This window comes from Hypanus sabinus, chromosome 21, assembly GCF_030144855.1.
Source record: "Hypanus sabinus isolate sHypSab1 chromosome 21, sHypSab1.hap1, whole genome shotgun sequence".
Classification (NCBI taxonomy): domain Eukaryota; kingdom Metazoa; phylum Chordata; class Chondrichthyes; order Myliobatiformes; family Dasyatidae; genus Hypanus; species Hypanus sabinus.
Genome location: NC_082726.1, coordinates 60,410,203 through 60,433,202, shown reverse-complemented (window position 1 = coordinate 60,433,202; position 23,000 = coordinate 60,410,203). Strand labels below are relative to the sequence as shown.

General features: G+C 40.2%; 1 long non-coding RNA gene across 2 annotated transcripts in view; it reads left to right on the top strand.

The window, feature by feature from the left end:
• LOC132379262 (uncharacterized) overlaps positions 1-23,000 on the top strand; it is a 64,695-nt gene that overhangs the window by 12,375 nt on the left and 29,320 nt on the right. Inside the window, exon 3 of one of the 2 annotated variants that reach the window (XR_009507345.1) lies at positions 1,101-1,166. The exons of the other annotated variant lie outside the window; for it this stretch is intronic. This is a non-coding gene — a long non-coding RNA (uncharacterized LOC132379262). The remainder of the gene's footprint in view (positions 1-1,100; positions 1,167-23,000) is intronic. 2 annotated transcript variants of the gene reach the window in all.

Below are 23,000 nucleotides of genomic sequence, written 5' to 3'. Positions count from 1 at the left end.
CTCCCTACTTTTGTTTCTACCTATTTCCCGGTTAACTTGCTCAATATTTTCAAATGTTTCCATTTTAATTTTATATGTCCAGCATTTGCAGCTTTTCGTTTTAGAATCCAGGTAGTGAATGTCCTATTGGATTCAAGGCAAGTAACTTTGTCTGAATACAGAGACCAAAACCCCATATAATCCCAGCATGACCTCCTTATTTTTGTACTCTAACCCTCAATTTGCCTTCCTAATTGCCTGTTCTACCTATGTATTTAGTCTCTGCACATAAGTACACCATGGTCCCTCTTTACAACAATATTTACTAGTTTTTCATCATTTAAAAATATTCTGTTTATTATTCATACCCAGATGCATAAGCTCACATTATACCAGATTATACACCCACCAGCCACCTTCTTCCTTTCCACTTAATGCATCCCAAGCCTGCGTAAACTTTGTATGTTCTTCTTCTGGATCCTTTCCCAACTAACTTTGTTTCTCAGTAAACTTTTCATCCAAGCCATTAATTTTAACTGTGATGAGCTGACAACTCAATATTCATTCCTGTGACACCCCAAAATTACTGTCATCCAATGAAAAGATCCATTTATTTCTTTGACCAACCTACCCATGCCAATATATGTTACCCCCTAACTCTGTGACCTCTTATGTTTTGCAACAAATTTTGTGTGGTCATAGATTAACTACATTTTGAATATCCAGTAACACCAGATTTCCCCCTGAACCAACCTGCTAGTTACATTCACTAAAAACTCTACAGCCCCTTTCCATGATACCATGTTGTCTCTGCCCTTTTGAATGCCCCCATCATCACATACCCTCAGTTGCTACTTTATTAGAAACCTTCTGTGCCTAATAAAGTGGCCACAGAGTTCATGTTCGTGGTCTTCTGCTGCTGTAGCCCATCCACTTCAGGGTTCAGTTTGTATAAAATACAATATGTATTTTGTAATTTTAATAAAGCATATCAGATCCTGAGAGAGTTTGACAAGATTGGTGTCAAGATGTGTTTGCTGGTGGGAGACATGGGGGACATGGTTGCAAGATTAAACGGCAGTCTTTTAAATCAGAGTTGTAAAGGAATTTTTTTCTTGCAGGGAGAGGAGTATCTCTGAAATTCACTACCCCAGAGCATTATGAGGGTCAGACCATTCAAAGTGGAGGTAAATAAAGTTTTGAAAGATCAGAGAATTGAAGAGTATGGGAAACTGGCGCTGAATGGGAGTTGACAAATCGGTAAATTGGTTTACTATATTAGGTACCTCCTGTATTTGAGTTACCATCACCTTCCTGTCAGCTTGAACAACTTTGGCCATTCTTCTTATTAACAAAATATTTTCACCCACAGAACTAACTGAATTTTTTTTGTTTTTCGCACCATTCCCTATAAACTCTGGAGACTGTTGTAAATGAAAATCCCAGGAGATCAGCAGTTTCTGAGATACTCAAACCACCCCCCTCTGGCACCAACAATCATTCCACGGTTAAAGTCACTTAGATCACATTTTGTCCCCATTCTGACGTTTGGTCTGAACAACAACTAAACCACTTAACCATGTCTACATGCTTTTATGCATGCAGTTGCTGCTGCATAACAGGCTTATAGGATATTTGCATGAACAAGCTGATGTACCTAATAATGTGGCCACAGAGTGTACAATGGGTCCCAATGTCTGGTGTAATGTTAACCCATTTCTCATTTTCTACTTTTCCTCTACCTCTCTAAATAATTCTGCTGAGTGTCCAAGAATTTTGACAAATCAATACTAATACATGAACTATCTTTACAGCCACTTCTTTTAGAGCCCTGGCATGGAGCTATCAAGTCCATTAAAATTCATTGGCTTTACTACACCCTTCATATTTTCAGCTGCTGGTGGTGTAGTGGCATCTGCACCAGACTTCAGAGCAACAGGTCCCAGCTTCAGCTTAACTCTACTCACACAGGATTGGGTGTTAAGCTAGCAACTCAGCCTCGTAAAACAGACAAACACTAAAGAAACAGCGAGGTTGTCAACCAATGTGCCAAATTGGCACGGAGAGGAACTTTAGTACTTTCTCCTTACAGATATTAACTTCCTCACTATCATTAGGTCACTGGTTACTCTCAATTGCTGACACATTTATTACATGTCCTACAGTATAAAATAGGTATGATATATTAGTTTACTGTCTGAGCTATTCCATATTCTCCATTATAATTTTTTGCCATTGTTAATATGGAACCCACAATTATTTTATCAATCTTTCTCTTCATACATAGTTTTAGAAAATACTTGATTTCACATTTCTTGCTAATTGTCACTTGTAGTATATCTTCTCACCATTATTTTTTGGTTAACTCCTTACTGTTTCCAAAAATTCTCTCAGCCCTCAGACTGACTGCCTTACTTGGCAATGTTTCAAGTTTCTTCTTTTAATCTAATATTATCCTTAATCCACTTAGTTAGCCAAAGAATGGATCATTTTTCTTGTGGAGTTCTTATTTCTTAAAAGAATGTACATTTGCAGAGAATTTTCAAATATCTCCTTAAATGTCTGTCATTGTTTATATACTGGTAAAATATTTAATCTAATTTCCCAACTTGTCTAAGCTAATGCATGTCTCATCTGTATAAGTGTCTTTATTTAAGTTCAGGATTCCAATTTCTGACTGACTTATGTCTCTTTTGAACAGCAGAAAAATAGTCTGTCCTTTTGTTACCACTTTTCCCTAGTGGATCTTTTTACTATGAGATTACTAATTGATTATGTCTCTTTACACAAGTTAATGTCTGTAATGGCTAGTTTCTCAGTTGGTTCCAAGACTTATTCTAAATGCCTTTTATGAACTAATACTTCAAACTACTTTTGGCACTTCACTTTGCATAATTTATGTGATCAAAGTCTTTACCTAATTATTGTACTTCTTTTGCTTTTTCTTGGTTAATTCTGTCTTGAATTATAATATTAGGGGTCCTGCAATCTACTCTGAACTATTCCTATTTCTTTTGTTATCTATTATCTCCATTCATTTCTATTTGTCTTTTTTGGATCAAGATTATCGTTTTATATCTCATTGTAAATATGCCCACTAACCACTTCTTTATTTTATCTTTTCCCTCCAAACATTAATCACCCTGGAATATTTCATTTCCAGCTCTGGTGGCAATGAAACCATATCTGTACAATGATAATAATATCAAACCCTTTGTTTCTGTTTGTGAATTAATTGTTGCCTATTCTTCATGCATTCAGAACTACAACTTTTATTTCTTAAGATATCATTATTTCCTTGAATGAATTTTGCTTCTTAATGCATTTTTACTCTCTATCTCTGTCTTTTATGTTCTGCTTTCTCTGACTTCTACTTTGCTGTTCGCCTCTAGTTGTACTATTCATCAGCACGTGACTCTGTCTGGTTTCAGGGCACCAATCCATCCAGAGAGTTTCCCTTTTCCTCTAGTCCTATTGCCATGTCTCATGAATCCAACCAACGTTCCTCTAATTTGTAATGACCAGTGAGCGCAAAAACCTTCTGCGGTGCAACCTTTTGCCCAATGACAACATTGTGCACTGAATAATTTCTTCAATAAAAACAATATAAATAAGTCATTTCTAAAATCTGCAGAGAAATCATCACAAGCTCCATATTATCAATACTGTCCACACCTGAAACTGGAAAAGGAAATGTGACTGTGTATGATCATGAAATATACTTAACATGCCAACGAACTAGAATTGGCAACCTTCTGTGCACATTTTAAATTCCTTTGTACGCTCATAGCAAAAGATGTGTGCACGCAAACATCTTACAGGAAACATCGAATCCAATCCTTTTTCTATAATACAACTTACTGAACCACATTTTCAAACACATAGTCAACTCTTGGATCCAATTAACCTATGCAATTTGAAAATGCCTCAATTAGTTAGAATCAGATATGGGAAAATGACTGAACAATTGAAAGATATCCTTTGCTTGATCCTGTAGGTACATTAAAAGTAAATAATGCAGGAGAAAACTGCTTGGACACAACAGTCTCAGATACTTTCTATGCTGTTATCCTGATAGTTCGGTAATAAAGGTTTTTCTACTTCTCCAGACCTCTTGATTTTATTTTACCTCTGATTGGTGATGGAAGAATTAGGTGGACATGTACTGTTCTCAGCAGCTGCCATCAGGAATCCTGAATACAGCATTTCCTACTCCATGCCAATGGAAGGAATGAGATGGTCCATGTAGGATACAGCATGAGCAGATATCATAACTAGATTCTATAGAGTAGGGGTTCCCTACCTTTTTTTATGTCGTGGGCCAATACTATTAAATAAGGGGTCAATAGGCCCCAGGCTGGGAACCCCTGATGTAGAAGGACAACAAGCTGAAATGCAGATTGTTACCGGAAGCTTGTAGGGATTGGCATAAATCTGAAGTATTAATACAGAGATACTGCCTCACCTACTGAAATCTCCAGCATTTTTTATTTGTTTAAATTATATCCAGAGGGTGTTGAATTAGTTAAGAATGGAATTGTGGTGAACTACATAGACCTGTCTGGACACCCCCCCCCCCCCCCCACCGACTGCTCCTGTGGCTCCTCCCACGGACCCCGGTATAAAGGTGTTTGGAGGCACAGACCCTTCCTCAGTCTCCAGGATGTCGTGTGGTGGTCACTTGCTGCTTGTGCTTTCTTCCAGCCAATAAAAGCCTACCTTAACCCACGTCTCAGAGTTATTGATGGTGCATCAGGAATTGACAGAGGCATAAATAAGGCTACAGAGCTAAATCTGGAAAATGAGGTTCAGCTATGCCTCAGCCATGATATAACACTAATGGGTTTGGCTTGAAGGCCTGAATCATTTCTTCCTGGTCCCATTCCACTTATTGGCCTTTGACCCACATCCATTGACCATTTAACCTAAAGGAGAATCCATCAGTCTCACTATTGAAAATTTTAGTTTAATCGTTTTCCACAGCATTCTAGATTTTCACACACTGTACAAGGTATTCTTTATTTCAATCCTGATTGGAGCATCAAAACAAAAACCACAAGGCTACTAAACAGCTTCTTCCCACAGGCAGTCAGACTGCTAAATAGCTGCTCTACCTGACTCTGTTTTGGACACTTTTAACTTGCACTGGACACTTATAACTTGTTTTTAAATGACATGTGGCTGTTGTGTTTTACTATTTACTGTTGTGTTTATTATTTAGTGTTGCATTTGTTATGTTATGATTGCACTTGCCCCTGGGAAACGCTGTCTCATTCTGCCCTGCAGAGCTGATGTACGGTTAGAATGACAATAAAGTTTTGAATCTTTGAATTTATTTAGACAGATAATGAGGATTCAGTGGAATTGCAGTGTTGGGCATATGTCACTGTATGGATGAAAACTGGCCCCATCTATCTGGATAATATTACCAATGTATACCCTTTTCAAGAGGGAGGTCTCCAGAGGATCTAACCTCAGCCCCCTCTTTATCCATGTGCGAGCCTTAAATAGTTCCCCTGTGGAAAACTAAACAACTGACAATGGATCAAATTTGAACCATGGCTAGTCAGATGCACTTTCCAAGCTTGACAGCAGTCTATTTGTGTTGAACACGATGGTTTGATTCAGCTGGTAGTAGAACACCTTATTTATTTTTTTAAGTGTATTTATGTCCTTGGAGGTGTTTGTGCCTTTCCATTAGGTTTCTGACAGAACATAAATAATTTCAGTGTCTGCAGTACATAATTCTTCCAATGTTATTTCCAGCTGCCTCAAGCAACAGGTTTCCTTTGTCAATGTTATTCCAGTTTGCATCAGCCTCCTATCTCCTCTGAGCACACCCTAGTACAATACAGAGTGGGCCAAATTGGACTCTGTGGTAATGTCTGTCAGTCCGCCCGCCACAACGGACAGGATCTCCCGGTTGCCACCCACTTCAACCCTGCTTCACATTCCCATTTGGATATGTCCATACATTTCCTCCTCTACTGCCATGATGAGGCCAAACTCAGGTTGGAGGAGCAACACCTCATATACCATCTGGGTAGTCTCCAGCCCCTTGGTATGAACACTGAATTCTCCAACTTCAGTGAGAATTCCCTCCTCCTCCCTTCCCCCATCTCAGTTTCAATCTGCCTCCTCCTCCAGCTGCCTATCACCTCCCTCATGATTCTGCCTTCTTCTACTACCCATAGTGCTTTCCCCTTACATTTCTTCTTCACCTTTCCAGCCTATCCCCTCCCTGATTCTCCTTACCTACCCCCTTGATCTTTCCTCTTATTGGTTTTTCACCTGGCAACTACCAGCCTTCTCTTTCCCACCCTCCCTCCACCTTCTTTATAGGGCCCCTGCCCCTCCCTCTTCAGTCCTGACGAAGGGTCTCAGCCCGAAACGTTGACTGCTCATTTCTACGGATGCTGCCCGACCTGCTGAGTTCCTCCAGTGTGTTGTACGTGTTGCTTTGACCACAGCATCTGCAGTGTACTTTGTGTCTGTCACTAAACACTTACTGATGTTCACTTCTTCACTAAATAGATGATGAATTGTAATGGGTTAGGCTTATAATACCACCTTCGTTCTCAAGACGCCAGCTCTGCAAAGGCTGGAATCTGTTGCCTATCTGCATTCACCCTGACATGATGATTGCATCCCTTATTCTTTGACTGCATCAAGTAGTTTGTCACAAGTCTGGAAAGTTTATTATGTTGGTGTGTTACATGTTAGAAAAAATACATTTGTGTCTTAATAGGGAGTAACATCCAATAGTCTGGCAAATCTCGTTGTCCAGCACCTCCAAAGTCCCAAGGGTGTCAGTTCAAAGTTCAAAGTAAATTTTCTTATACACGTCACCACATATAACCCTGAGATTCATTGTTTTGTGGGCATACTCAGTAAATCTATAGAATAGTAACTATAACAGGATCGACGAAAGATCAACCAGAGTGCACCAGACAATAAACTGTGCAAATGCAAATATAAATAAATAGCAATAAGTAACAAGAACATGAAATAACAAGATAAAGAGTTCTTAAAGTGAGATCATTTGTTGTCTGAACATCTCAGTGGATGGGCAAGTGAGTGTAGTCTTCCCCTTTTGTTCAAGAGCCTAAAGGTTGTCGGTGATCTTGAACCTGGTGTGCAAGTCCTGAGGCTCTTGTACCATCTACCTGATAGCAGCAACGAGGAAAGAGCACGGCCTGGGTAGTGGGGATCTGTGATGATTGATGCTGTTTTCCTGTAATGGTATTTCATGTAGATGTGCTCAATGGTTGGGAGGGAAGATTATTGTAGTTGTATCATGTTGGCAGGAGGGGGGAAGATAGCAGATTTCATTACCTAACCATGTTAATGAGATGAAGAAGCTGAAGAGTATTGAGAAGTCTTATGTTTATGGAATAAGCAATGCCAAGTAAATTCAACTTGTCCAATTCACAGGTACTGAGGACAATTGTAATGCTCATCCTACTGTCCCAGCAAAGGTCATCTAATTTAGTCCTGATTGGGAATGAAACCTGGGACATTTGGGACTGTGGGGCTCAGTACTATAACACATATTCTTTTGAATTCTATCACTCAATACTTATGTATAAAAGAGGTATAACAGAATAGCAACACATTTAAATTGTTAATGTAGAGTAAAGATATTCACAGAAGCTGAATACAGGGTCACTGAAAGGTGTGCATGTTCTGTCTTTTAGTAATTAGTTACTGCCTATTCCACTATTGGCATTTAGGGCAGCAATGAAAATCCTCCAACTCGGTCTGTCCTTGCTTATCTTCTCTGTTGTGCCCCAAGTATGGGTCAGGGTCCAGGTTTTGATCTTGGCAGGTTTCAGGGCTTCCTTCATTGTGCCAGTAGCTTCCTCTTGGTTCTCACTACTGTCAGTCATGTAAATCCCAGGTGGAAGCTCAGGAATACATTCATACACAAATATATGATTCTCCATTGCTGTTTCCATAACATTTTATTTTACCTGTCAGGGTTGTTAGCCCTGAGCTGAACCCCCCGAAACTAGAGGACTGGTGGGCCACTCTTAGTCTGGCCTCCAACCTGTTTGGCATGGGTCACCCTACCAAGAGTCAAAGCACAAGGCTCTGACTCCAGCCAACATAATTCTCCAGGTCACTGAGGCATGCAAGCCTTCAAACCTTATGACAAGGTTGTGGTCCTCTTGGAGGATTTTTCCTTAAGATCATGGTTAATCTTTTATCTCAGTGCCACGTTCCTGCATTGACTTGATATCTGTTCATTCATTTAACATCCAAATATCTATTGGAGGAGAAGGAGGAACTCAGAAAACATATCATCACCAAGGAGGTGTTACACCAGATGCTGGTGGTGAGGCTAACAAGACTCCAGGTCCTGCTGGTTTCCAAACTGACTTCATAGAAGTGGCTGGTGAAATAATTGATGTGTTTATTTTCAACAATTCCTTAGACACAGGAGAGGTTCTGTCTGATTAGAAAGTAGCAAAGGTAGCTCATTTATTCAAAATGAGAGACGGAAAGCTAAAGCCAGTTCACTATCTGACACAGAAGAAACATTAGAAGCTGTTATTAAAGACATGGTAGCAGGACACTTGGAGAACTTCAAGATAACCAGGCAAACTCAATTGTGGTTTTAAAGAAATTTGGTTAATTTATTGGAGTTCTTTGAAGAAAGAACACCTACTGGAGATAAGCAGGAACCAGGGGATCTATGTTACTTAAATTCCCAGAAGGAATTTGATAAAGCTACTATGGAAAAACAAAGTTCATGGCTTAGGAGGTAGCATGCTAGCTGAATAGAAGACTGGCTGGATAACAGAACAGCGAGTTGGCATTCACGATTATCTTCTGATTGGCAAGATGTTACAAGTGGTGGGCAACAGTGGTAAGCCCTCAGAGTTTACCATTTTACAATTTCTAATATTGACGGATGAAAGATATGACTGGAAAATTTGCAGATGACACAAAGATAGATAGGAGTGCATCAGCCTTCCCCTTCACTTTTTGTACTATCTTCTTTTCTCCCCTTTCTCTGTTGTGATGCAGGGTCTTGACCTAAAATGTTGACAATTCTTTACCCCCAAAAAATGCTGTTCATCCCACCGGCTTCCTCCAGCAGTTTGTTTTTTTTTGCTCCAGATTCCAGCATCTGCAGTCTCCTGCGTCCCCTACATGGAATGTAGGTTATGAAGGGAACAAGAGGGTATTGATGGGTTAAGTGAGTGGCAAAGATCTGGCAAAAGGAATATTGGCAATTTTGGCAGGGAAAATTATACAAACAGAGTATGTGAATGATGAGAGACTGCAGAACTTTGAGGTGCATATGGATCTACATTCCCCAGTGCACTGCTCGCAACAGACCAGCTTACAAGTACAGCAAGTAATCAAGTAGGTCTTGGAATGTTATTGTGTGCCAAGGGAATTGAATACAAATGAGGGCATTAGTGAGACCATTTCTGAGTACTATGTATGGTAAATTGATTTATTATTATCACATGTACCAAGCTACAGTGAAAATCTTGATTTAGATCAATTCGTATAATGGTGCAGGTAGAAGAATAAAGAGTGCTGAATGAAGTGTTAAAAGTTACAGAGAAAGTGACGTGCAGGTAGGCAAGGTGCAAGGTATGTAGCATGTGAGGTCAAGAGTCCTTGAGGACCACTGAAGAATCTAATAGCAGTGAGATAGAAGCTGTCCTTGAGCCTTGTGGCATGTTCTTTCAGACTCAGGAGAGGGGAGAAGAGTGGGTGGGATCTGGCTGCTTTACCAAGGGTTCTTTCTAAGGTGTATTGATAGAAGTTGGTGAGCGTCACAGGGGTCAGGCTGAGTTTCTTTAGCCTTCTGAGGAAGTAGAGGCACTGGTGAGCTTTCTTGGTCTTAGCATCAGTGTGGTTGAACAAAGACAGTCTATTGGTGATGCTCACTCCTAGGAACTTGAAGCTCTCAACCCCCTTGACCTTAGCACCATTGATGTAAACAGGAACCTATGCATTTCCCCCATTCCTGAAGTCAATAACCAGATATTGTGTTTTGCTGGCGTGGAGGGAAAGGTCGAGGGAACGGGTGTTGTTACTACACCATGTCACTAGGTTCTCTGTCCTGACCAATTGTGGTCTGTTGGTCAGGAAGTGGAATATCCATTTGCAAAGGGGAGGGGTATTGGTAGTGGTCTTCTTATTTAATGAAGAATGTAAATACAATGACAGCCATTCAGGGAAGGTTTATCACAAATAATTGGAAAGGACAGGTTGTCCTGTGAGGATAAGTTGGATAAACTAGCTGTATTGGGGTTTAGGAGAGTGAGAGGGAACTTCATCGAAGCAAATAAGATCCTGAAAGATCTTGAAAGGTGGATGTGGAGAGGATGTTTTCTGCGGTGGGTGAATCTAGAACTAGGGGTTACTGATTAAAAATAATGACTTGTCTACTTAAGACAGGATGGAGGCATTCTTTTTTCTTCCTCAAATAATGCTGGAGGAGTCTTTAAGGCAGAGATACAGATTCTTGATAAGGTCAGGGAAGGTTACCTAGGACAGACAAAGATCAGGTTACTGTCATTATCTTACAGTGTAGGCTTGATGGGCTGAGTGGTCTGTTGTTGTCCCTAGTCTGTGTGTTCACATAAATGTTCTTATTGATCTTGACCTTGAATATATTGAGTAACCAAGCCTCCATAACTCATTTGAGTATAGGATTCAGAGGATTCATCCATCAGGGTGAAAAATCTCTTCTCACCTATGTCCTGAAGGGCCAAGCCTCTTGTTTTGAGACTGTGACTCCTGGTTCTAGCCATTCTAACCAGAGGAAACACTGTGCCTGTATCTACTTTCCTGAATTCCATAACATCAACAATATCATATCCTATTCTATCAAATTCAAGAGAGTGTAAGGCCAGTCTGCCTAATCTCTCCTCATAAAACAATTCACTGTTCCTAGTCCCCAATCCCAGGAAGCAAACTGTGGGTTATAACAACCCATGGCTGTGTTTAAAGAATTTCATACAATTCCCATGGTGGCATGGTCATCATTCCACACCAACAATCATAAGGAAACGCCTACCAGCTAGTCATTCACTGCTCGAGGAGATTGAGGACCTGAGGGCAAGATTGCTGTATTGGAGGGAAATGAGAAATTACTGCATTCTCGTTTTTACAGATACTTGGCTCACTTGGGACACACTGGATACGTCAGTAAGGACTGGACTGCTGGTTCAGAGAATGCAAGGGTTGGGGGTCTGTGTTTCATGATAAACCCTTTGTGGTCCTTGGATGCAGCGGTCTTGTAACATTCTTATTCCCCCAACCTGGAACAACTAACGATTAAGTGCTGACCATTCCACTTACCAAGAGAGTTCTCCTCCATGATCCTGACTGCAGTTTACATACTGCTGAAAGCCGACATTAATCAGGCATTCAAGATATTGAATGCTGCCATCCCCAAACAAGATACAGCTAATCCTGATGCCTTTAAAATAATAGTCGAGCTGGTTTAAAGAAATCTCTGCCCAATTATCATCATCATATAATCTGCAGCACCAAGGTCCCAAAACACTCAACCACTGCTGTGCTATGATTAGGAATGCCTACCATTCCATGCCTAGACAACATTTCGGGAATTCTGATCACTTGGCTATCCTTCTCCGACCTGCATAAAGGTAGAGGTTAAAGAGCAAGAGTCCAGAGATTAGGACAACAAAGAGGCAGAGGAGTAGATACAAGATTGCATCAAATCAGTGGACTGGGCCATATTCAAGGACTCATCAGGGCATCTGAATGAATACACGAGTTATCAAGGAGTTTATAAAAGTAGTCATAGGCAAGTGTATCCTCACAAAATCATTCAGAGTTTTCCCCAAACAGATGAACCATGAGATCTGCAATCTGCTGAGGGCCAGGTCAGTGGCATTCAGGCCTGGCAAGCAAGTAAGATACAAGAGGTCCAGGTGCGATCTCCAGAAAGACATCTCATGTGCCAAGTGGCAATTCTGGACCAAGCATGAATCACTGAAAGCTGCTTGACAGCTGTGGCAGGGCTTGAATGCTATTAACACTTACAAGGTGAAACCAAGTGACATATAAGGCTTCGCTCCCAGATGACTAAATACTCACTATGCTCACTTTGATTGTCAAAGCATAGAGGAACCTTCACAATCTATCACAGCCCCCAATGACTCTGTGATTTCAGTCTTTGTGAGAGCATTCTTCAGAAATCTTCTAGCCTAGATGAGGTGCCTGGCCAAGTACTAAAGACTGATCAACTGGCTGGGCTGTTCACTGAAATATTTAATCTCTCACTTTGGCAGTCTGAGGTACCCACCTGCTTCAAGCAAACTTCAATTATAACTGTGCCTAAGGAGAATGAGGCTACTATCTCAATGCCTATCACCCAGTAGCACTTACTGTGAAGAAGTGCTGAGAGGTTGGTGATGAAACATATCAACTCCTGCCTGAGAAACAACTTGGATCTGCTCCAATTTGCCTCCCGGCACAACAGGTCCACAGAAGATGCCATTTCATTAGCTCTTCATTCAACCCTGGATCATCTGAATAGCAATGATATGTCTATCAGTATGGTCTTTATCGAATACAGTTCAGCATTCAATACTATGATCTCTTCCAAAACTAATCAGTAAGCTTCAAGACCTTGGCTGCAAAACCTTATGCAAATGGATCCTCTATTTCCTCAATTGCAGATCCCCGTCAGTTCAATTTGGCAAAAGCATCTCCTTCACAATCTCCATCAGCACAGGTGTACCTCAAGGCTGTGTGCTTAGTCCTCTGCTCTGCTCACTTTTTACTTATGAGGCTAAGCACAACTCCAATGTCATATTTAAGTTTGCTGATGACCCCACTGCTGCTGGCTGAATCTTAGGTGGTGGCAATCAGCATATAGAAGGGAGATTGAAAATCTGACTGAGTGGTGCCACAACAACAGCTCTCTCACTCAATGTGAGCAAGATCAAGGAGCTGATTACTGATTTCAGGTGGAGGAGACCAGAGGACCTTGAGCCAGTCCTCATTGGGAGATCAAAGGTAGAGAGGGTAAGCAACTTTAAAATTCTCAGTGTTATCATTTCAGAGGATCTGTCCTGGGCCCAGCATGTAAGTGCCATTATGAAGAAAACACAACAGCGCCTCTACTTCCTTAGAAGTTTGCGAAGATTCAACATGACATCTAAAACTTTGACAGACTTCTATAGATGTGTGGTGAAGGGTATATTGACTGGTTGCTTCCCAGCCTGGTATCGAAACACCAATGCCCTTGAATGGAACATCCTACAAAATGTAGTGGATGCAGTCCAATCCATCACAATAAAGCCCTCCTCACCATTGAGCCCATCTACACAGAACAGTGTTGCAGGAAAGCAGCATCCATCACCAAGAACTCCCACCATCCAAGTCATGCTTTCTTCTCGCTGCTGCCATCAGGAAGAAGGTACAGGAGCCTCAGGACCCACACCACCAGATTCAGGAATAGCTATTGCCTGTCAGCCATCAGGCTCTTGAACCAGAGGGGATAACTTCACTCAACTTCACTTGCCCCATCACTGAACAGTTCGCACAACCTACGGACTCACCTTCAAGGGCTCTTCATCTCATGCTCTTGATATTTATTGCTTTGTTTTACTTTTATATTTGTACAATTTGTTGACTTTTAGACATTGGTTGTATATTTGCCCTGCTGGTTGTGGTCCTTCATTGATTCTATTGTATTTCTTGGATTTACTCCGTATGCTTGCAAGAAAATGAATCTCAGGGCTCTACATGCTGACATATATGTACTTTGATAGTAAATTTACTTTGAACTTTGAACTAATTATATGGGGGATTTAGCTGAGAGTTACACTCCCTAAAATAACAGGAATTCCAAGTAATTCACTCTAAACTATGGAGTCAGAAACTTCTTTGAGAAACTGGTGAAGATGTTACATATATGGAAGTCAGTTTTGTTTCCTCTTCTGTCATTTGTCACTTAGGCTTGTGCTAGCCCTAGTTCTTCCAGCATTAATTTCAGCAGTTTCAGACTGCATAATTTATGGGGGATTACGGGGCAATGCTGTTACTTTAGCAAACATGATAATCGTGCTAACTCTGAATTTGCAGGTCTGTGAGCCAGTGGCACAATGTGGCAGTGGGTAGAGCCACTGCAGGCTGCACTAATCCAGTGACACAAGTTCAATCCTACAGGTGTACCATGGAGAGAATTCTAACTGGCTGCATCACCGTCTGGTATGGGGTTGGGAGTGGGGAAAGTGGGGAGAAACCGTACAGGATTGCAATAAGCTACAAAAAGTTGTAAACTTAGTCAGCTCCATCTTGGGCACTAGCCTGCATAGTATCCAGGACATCTTCAAGAAGCGATGCCTCAAAAAGGCAGTGTCCTTTATTAAGGACCCTCATCAACAAGGTCACGACCTGTTCTCATTGCGACCATGAGGAAGGAGCTACAGGAGCCTGAAGGCACACAATCAGCGGTTCAGGAACTGCTTCTTCCCCTTGGCCATCTGATTTCTGAATGGATATTGAACCTATGAACACTACCTCACTACTTTTTTAATTTCTATTTTTGCACTACTATTAACTCTTTAATATATATATATATATATATATATTTACTGTAATTCACAAAGTTTCTTTCTATTATTATGTATTGCACTGTGCTGCTACTGCAAAGTCAACAAATTTCACAACATATGCTGGCAATATTAAACCTGATCCTGACCTCTGGCGCTGTCCGTGTGAAGTTTGTACTGTACTTGCACCATGGTTGCTCCAGTTTCCTCCAACATCCCAAAAGTGGGTTAATTGGTCTGTAAATTGCCTTTGATATGCAGGTGGCTGTGTGGTTCTGGTGGAGGGGAGGGAAAAGAGCTGATAAAAATGTGGGGAGAATAAAATGGGATTGGTATAGGAGAAGTGTAAATGGTGCCTCATGGTTAGCGTGGACACAGTTGGCTGATGGGCCTGTGTCTATGCTGTAGGATTTGTTGATGTAGAAGTTGACCACAAAATAAGGCTACTGTCTGTGCTCTCAAATGGATGTAAAGCTTCTTATAACACCATTTCAAAGCAGAACAATGAATAGGAAGGATTTAGAGAGATACGGCCTAAATGTGATTAAACAACACTAACTTAGATGGATACCTTATTCACAATGAATGAGTTGGACCAAAGTGACTGTTTCCATTCTCTATAACTCTATGAATGCAATGCTCTTACCTTGGCAAATTATTCCGTGATTAAACAAATGGTCTGGTTTAAACACATTCCTGGCTGTGAGTCCTAAAGAAGGGTCTCAGCCTGATGTGTCGACTGTTTACTCTTTTTCATAGATGCTTCCTGATCTGCTGAGTTCCTTCAGCGTTTTGTGTGTGTGGTGCTCTGGTTGTGGGAGCTTGCTGTGTGCAAACTGGCAGCCCTGTTTCCACATTACAATGGCGGCTACACTTCAAAGTGTTTACTTGGCTGTAAATTGCTTTGGGACATGTTCTATAAATTAAAGTTTTCCTTTTCCTTTTAATTGAAATTGACATTTATATATTACTATCATTGAACTTTCCCCATTTGAAAGCAAAAGCACAAAATTCACAGCTCATGGAAGCTAAAAGTAATGGCAGGAATTATTTATAGAGTAAACCCTTGTTTGATCTTGACATATAATTCAGCTTTGTTAAGTACTGGATATAAACAAAAAGATTATTTTAAAAGAGCTAAGGGACAGCCTAAGACTACATATTGGCAAAATTCCTTTAGTGTGTCGTCCTAATGTTTTATTAAAATAGAAGGAAGTATTAGGGTGCTGGTTCACTCGGCGGGTTTACTCAATAGCCCACAGAGTCACGGTTCAGTCTGAGTTAGCTGTTCTCACAGGGCAGCATGAGCAAGTGTTACAGTTGGCTGAAGAGAGCTGGAGAGACTGCTTCGATAGTATTCCTGACCTGTGAAAACACTGCTGAAAACAGTTCAAGGACCCCTGCTGGAAACGTTTGGGGGTTCAGCTGTAATGCTCCCCTTGTTGAACAACCTAGCAACACTCACTTCAAGGGCAAGGGTTGAGCCATTCTGCCCAGCAAATAATTATTGCTCTTTTCATTGTGTGGCTCCTCAGAACACCTAATTCAGCAGCTGACTAAAGCCACCATTGACTTAGAAACTGAAGCTGAAAAATTTGATCTAACTAAGACTCTGAAGCCATAAGTGCAGCTAAACAGGTAATATTTCCTCTGCCCCCTTTTTGTTTGTGTCATATGCCTCATAGATAATCTGAAGGAAAAGGGAGGTGTTTCAGCCTCAGAGGTGTCAAAAAGAAGGGTATTTCTTTGCATCTTCATGGCATCAAGGCACAGTAAAGCTGTTGTGGTCTTAACACACATTAAGTCAAGTCAAGTTTATTGTCATTTATGTCAAGTTTATTTATTTATTTTATCAAGTTTGTTTGTTTATTTATTTATTGTCAAGTTTATGTACATGTATAGTAGTAGTCCGAGGAAGATGAATGTGTTGCGCAGTCAACGTCTGTGGGCACGCATATGACTTCTGAGGCCGAAGTCCAAAGCGCAGATACGGTCGCAGATGGGGCAAGGAGCACCGCCTGTTGGGGCAGGAGCGGATGCCTTCCTGTGTCTTTCTTGACTCGCCTTGAGGCGCTGCCTGCGCCAGTTGGCTTGGAAGTTGTTTGCTGCCTTGGAGCATAGATTGCGCCACTCGGACTGATCAGCAGCAGTGTGTTCGAGATCGCAGGGCTGGAGTTTGGCCCACTTAAGGTTTGACTTGAGGTTGCCCTTGTACCTCTTCCTTGGATGACCATGGGCACGGTTGCCCGGCTCCAGTTCTCCGTAGAACAACTGACGCGGCATTCTGGACTCATCCGTGCAGATCACATGGCCGGTCCATCTGAGCTGCTGAGATATATAAACATATATTGAGGACAAACTAGCCAGTAATGTAAAGCAAGGATACTAAACGTTTTTTTCAGTTACTGTAGATAAAGAATAAAAGGGAGTTGAGAGTTGATATTGGACTGCTGGAGAATGATGCTGGTGAGGTAGTAATGGGGGACAAAGAAATGGCAAATGAACTTAAGACACCAGCTGTATGCCAGAGGTCCATGAGTGTCAGGGAGCAGGAGGAGTGAGCTATTACAAAGGGAAAAGTGATGTATTGTCAGCAGTTTTGGGCCCATTATTTCAGAAAAGATGTATTATCATTGGAGAGAGTCCAGAGGAGGTTCACAAGGATTATTCTAGGAATGAAGAGATTAATATATGAAGAGTGTTTCACAGCTTTGGGTCTGTACTCACTGAAATTGAGAAGAATGCGTGAGGATCTCATTGGAACCTACCGAATGTTGAAAGGACTAGATAGGGTGGGTGTGGAGATGTTTCTTATGGTGAGGGCATCCAGAACTAGAGGGAGGGCACTGCCTCAAAATTGAGGGGCGACCCTTTAGAACAGAAGTAAGGAGGATTTTTTTCTAGCAAGACAGTAGTGAATCAGCGGAATGCTCACCCGCAGTCTGCAGTGGAGGCCAAATCCATGGGTACATTTAAAGCAGAAGTTGATAGATTGCTGATTGGTCGAGGCATCAAGGGATATGGTGAGAGAGCAGCTGTATGTGGTTGAATGGGATCTGGAATTGGTCATGACAATATTGTGGGCTGAATGGCCTAATTCTGCTCCTATGTCTTATGCTCTTATATAATTCTGACAAGGAATAACAATATACTTCTATGTTAGGATTGTATATAACTTGGAGGATAACATAAAGGTGGGTGGTGACTTGTATGTTTTACATTTTATACATGTTACGCACTGTCCTTGTTGTGGAGATGAACATGCACAATGGAGTATTGTTTGCCAATAGTTTCTTCATTTTGTTTCTTCATTTTGATTTCTTTGATTCTGTGAGGGGTGATTCATAAGTTCGTGGCCTAAGGTAGGAGTCAATTTTAGAAAACCTAGCACATTTATTTTTCAACATAGTCCCCTCCTACATTTACACACTTAGTCCAGCGGTCATGGAGCATACGGATCTTGGACCTCCAGAAAGTGTCCAGAGCATGGGTGATTGGTAAGTTAGAAGGAGATGAGTTAATTTCAGACTTTCTACATAAGCACTCAGAGAGTTGAACTGCATGTGCATGTAATGAGAGCTGTATAACTCATCCCCTATCTTAGGCCACAAACTTATCAATCACCCGTCTGTGGACACTTTCTAGTCCAAGATCCATATGCTCCATGACCGCTGGACTAAGTGTGTAAATGTAGGAGGGGACTATGTTGAAAAATAAAGTGCTAGGTTTTCTAAAACTAACTCCTTCTACCTTAGGCCACAAACTTATCAATTACCCCATCCAATATGTCTATTGGATTCATTGAGTATGCCCACAGGAAAATGAACCTCAGGGTTTTATATGGTGACGTATATGTACTCTGATAATAGATTTATTTTGAACTTAGTTTTTTGGATTTGTTGAATGATAATGAAACTGCAGTTCAGGCAAGTTAGGGGTATTAATCTACATTCCTGACTTGTGCTTTGTTAATACTGGAAAGATATTTTGGGCAGTGGGTGGGTATGATTCAAGAGAATGAGTCACTTACCACAAAATGCCCAGACTCTTGATTTCTCCTGGAAAGCACAATATTTATATGGTTGCTTCAGTTAAGTTTTTGGTGTACGGCAACCTTAGGATGTTGATGGTGGGAGACTTGTGGATATATTGGACACCAATGGCAGATGGTTGTGTTTGTTCTGTTGGACGTGATCATTGCCTGTGGCTTGAGAGTTGCTTGCAACTTTCCTGGCCACATCTGAGTATTTCCAGGTCGCGTTGAATGGATCTCATGAGCTGTGAGTGGAAGAGTGTATTACACCAGCATCTACAAATGTCCCCACTTTTGATGGAAGGAATGCTTTGCTGAAGATGTTGAGCAGATTTGGATTTTGTACTTGAGTCTGCTGACCATGAAGGACTTGGCTTCCTACTCGTCTTGTACCAATTTGCAGCAAAAATTGCTGCGGGTGTTAAGTCTGCTTTCAAATTCTTATTGAAAATTTTAAAAATAATTTCTTGAATTTATTTTGAGGAGTTATTCTACTAGTCTCTCTGTTAGAGAGGGCATTATCTTTTATGTGTGTTGTCATTAGTTATCATATGCTCTCCCAATGATTGTGTTGTTTTCCACGGAATCCTCTACATTCAACTCTCTCATCATAAAGGTGTGTTGGTTGGTACTTTGATGACTGTTTTAAGTTGCTCAAAGTGTGGTGGCATGTGAGAGAAGGAAAGTAGAGTCATTGAATTGGTTACAGGGAAACAGGTTAGAGATTGAGACTGTTGGGAATGCTGCAGGAGTAGGCATTGACTTAAGAAAAGCTTATCAAAGGGGAAGGAATTTGAAATGATGTCACAAACTTTAAGGTGCTTGGAAGCAGGTACAGAGGAGATGTCAGGGATAAGTTTTTTTACACAGAGAGTGGTGAGTGTGTGGAATGGGCTGCCGGTGATGGTGGTGGAGGCAGATACAATAGGGTCTTTTAAGAGATTCTTGGATAGGTACACGGAGCTTAGAAAAATAGAGGGCTATAGGTAACCCTGGGTAATTTCTAAAGTAAGTACATGTTTGGCACAGCATTGTGGACTGAAGAGCCTGTATTGTGCTGTAGGTTTTCTATGTTTCAATATATTGTATATAGAAATGAGACACCATTTCTCCAAACCAGGGTGTAAAGTACATTAGTACACACGATAACTTATGAAGATAAGGATAAAATCTACAGAGGAATCATGCATAAATAACAAACTAAAGTCCATAAATTAAATATTGTAAGCTGTGGAACAGATTAAACAGTGATACTTCAAATGCGATGTGACAGGAAGTTCAGAAGCCTAATGGTATATAATTAATTCATTGGATGTTGCAGTGATTCCCCTCCCACCCTTCCCTCTTTGATAAACTACCTCCTTTTTCTCTAAAAGATTATCTTTATTTGTCATGTGTACCTCAAACATACAGCAAAATGTGTTATTTGCGTCAGTCAGATGAAATCGGAGAGGATTGTGGCGGGCAGCCTACATGTATTGTCACATCCCCAGTGCCAATGTAGCATCCCTACAACTTACTAACCATAACCTGTAGGTCTGTTGGAATGTGGGAGGAAACCAGAGCACCTGGAGGAAAGCCATGCATTCAGTCCACTCGTGATTGTTGGTTGTTCCGTAGTCAATATCGCAAATAAAATCAGAAAGTGAAATATAAGAAAATGTTCTCACCATCCCATAAATATGGTGCAGTAGCTATTTACTGTTTAAATAGGTCTTTTTATAGTTACATATCGAGGTTACAGGGCTGAGGGGGGTTTGAAAGAAAACTTGTAAGTTGCTGCAGTTCATTCTGTAGGTAATACACTCTGCAGCCACACTGTGGTGCTGTCGGAGAGAGTGAATTGTAATTTCAGTGCCTGGAATAACGCTCAAATGAACAACTTTGTTTAGGTGGTCTCCCACTCTTGAGTTGTTTTCAACAAATAAATGCTTGGTGCCAAACAGAAAAGTAGTGATGAAAAGCTGTATTTAATTAACAGCCATTGATGGATGATAAAATTTTAAATATTTATTTAAATATTTCACTGGATTTTACATTATATGTCACCACATAATTGTACTGTACCCTACCATATTTGATTTGTACACTTTACTTTGTTTATCAATGTGTAATTTATTTGTAGATTTAATTCTTATTTTCCTAATTTATTGTGTGCTATATGTGTGTGTTAAGTATATTACTGTGCTTTAAGCACTGGTCCAGAGAAACATTGTCTCATTTGACAGTATACACATATATAGTTAAATGACAATAAACCTGACTTGACTTGACTTGACTTGACTGAATATTGGAACACTATAGTAACCAGGTAATACAAAATTCAGAAAAATCTATTTGAAAGCTTTCAAAACGGTTTAACATTGTCAACTAGGATAGCAAAAACTTTTGAAAAACTAATCAATTAATTTGGATCTCATTACAGTCCAATAGCCATTTTTGATTTCCATTCATATATTTAAAATGTCCCTGCAGAAGCATAAATAAAATCTATCACAGACACCAGTTGTGACATGTGTGTGTGTGTGTGAGAGAGACAGAGAGTGTGTGTGTGTGTGTGAGAGAGAGTGTGTGTGTGTGTGTGTGAGAGAGAGACAGAGAGTGTGTGTGTATGTGTGTGTGTGTGTGAGAGAGAGTGTGAGTGTGTGTGTGTGAGAGAAAGAGAGAGTGTGTGTGTGTGTGTGTGTGTACCAGCTAACGGGTTGTGGTTTTTCGTACAACTGTCGAGACCAAAGGACAAGGGAAAAATGGAGCAGGCATCAGTTTAAAAACCACTATATACTGTACATCCCAATTTAATGAAAAATTTATAATCATCTGTTTTGGATCAGGTGTAAAGTAATTTAATGGATCTCCAAAATACATTCTTTTGACTGAATAGTGATCAACAAGGAGGTTGACCATTTATTCTGTGGTTTTAGAATTCTTGGAAACACTGCATATTGTGCACTTGACTAGTTTGCTTTGCATTTTAAGGGCTTGTTTTTTCTACAAAGGACATCCTGTATTTATAGTGCTTTAAGTAGTTAGAACAAAGAAATCGTGTTGATGTTTGTACAAGAGTCTCAATCATTGAATGATGTTATTTTATGTAACATAATCTTAAATAAAATCATGTTTTAATAGTCTTACCATTCTAACCAATTTTTATACTGGAACAAAAAAATTCCATAAAGAGTTGCAACCAAAATATTTGTGGGGCTTTGATTGAACGAATTATTTAAGAATTTCAAGTCAGCAAAATTTAATCTTAATTGAAGTGAAATGATTATATGGTATATGAAGAATATATGAGTCACCATTTTCTCCGGTACTGTTTAGATTTTGTTAACGTTTGGGGTGATCTCATAATGTTAGCATCAGATCCCTTAAGCAAAATGATTTAATCTGAAAAGTGTTTCCAGCCCTTTCCCAACCACCAAACCCCAAACAGAAGAAAGGGGATTCACCACAATTGCTGTCACAGCCTTGCTGAATGCAGTCCTATCCACATGTATGCAAATATAAAGGAAGAAAATGTTTACTCAGCCTTAACGTTTACTGACAAGCCCCACTTGAGTAGCAAATCCTGTTGTATGTAAATTGAATTATACTTGGTAAATGGAAGGATATTTCCCTGAAAAGACTGAAGTTCTTAATAATTTTTGTATTTTGAACCTCAAAGCAAAATGGTCCATTCACTGCACAACAGCCAGCCAATATTCTCCACTATTATCTTCCTTTCATTCATTCAACAAGCTTCACAGGTGCTGACAAAACCCAAACATGGGTTGATGGAGAATTTAGAATGACCTCACATTACCATCTTAGTTTTCTATTCTGTACCGATGAAGGGTCTCAGTCCTTATACCTTTCTAAAAATGCAGCCTGACTTACTGAGTTCCTCCAGCATTGTGTGTGTCAAGATTTCCAGCATCTGCAGAATCTCTTATGTTTAGACTATTGGTCTTAAACGTGTTCTGGAATGCATTTCAGACCACTTTATATGAAGTACAAATGGTGAAGGGAATGGGTAAAAATCAAACGAGAAAAATGCTTTTAAATATTTAAGTTTATTTTTTATTGTTGAGAGGGAATACCTACCTTTAATAGAATTTACTTTCCCTTTAAGTCCTTTATCTTTGTCATCGTATTTATTGTATGAGTAAATCCACACAGAACAAAGATATTTTACAAACTAACATCAAAAGTTTTAAGTTTGAGATGCATACATAATAGTGTACTCGATTGTACGAAGATTTTCTGATTATTCTTTAAAAAAATACACAGAACGACCAGCCCCATCACCCATGGTCTGAAATTTCCTCCAATATTTTCCTGTAAAATATCAGCAGCAACATATTGTTCCAGAAAAGCCAATTTCAACTGTTAATAGCATACATCGATTTATTTATCGCACGGTCTTGAGAAACGTGTTCGGCAACGAA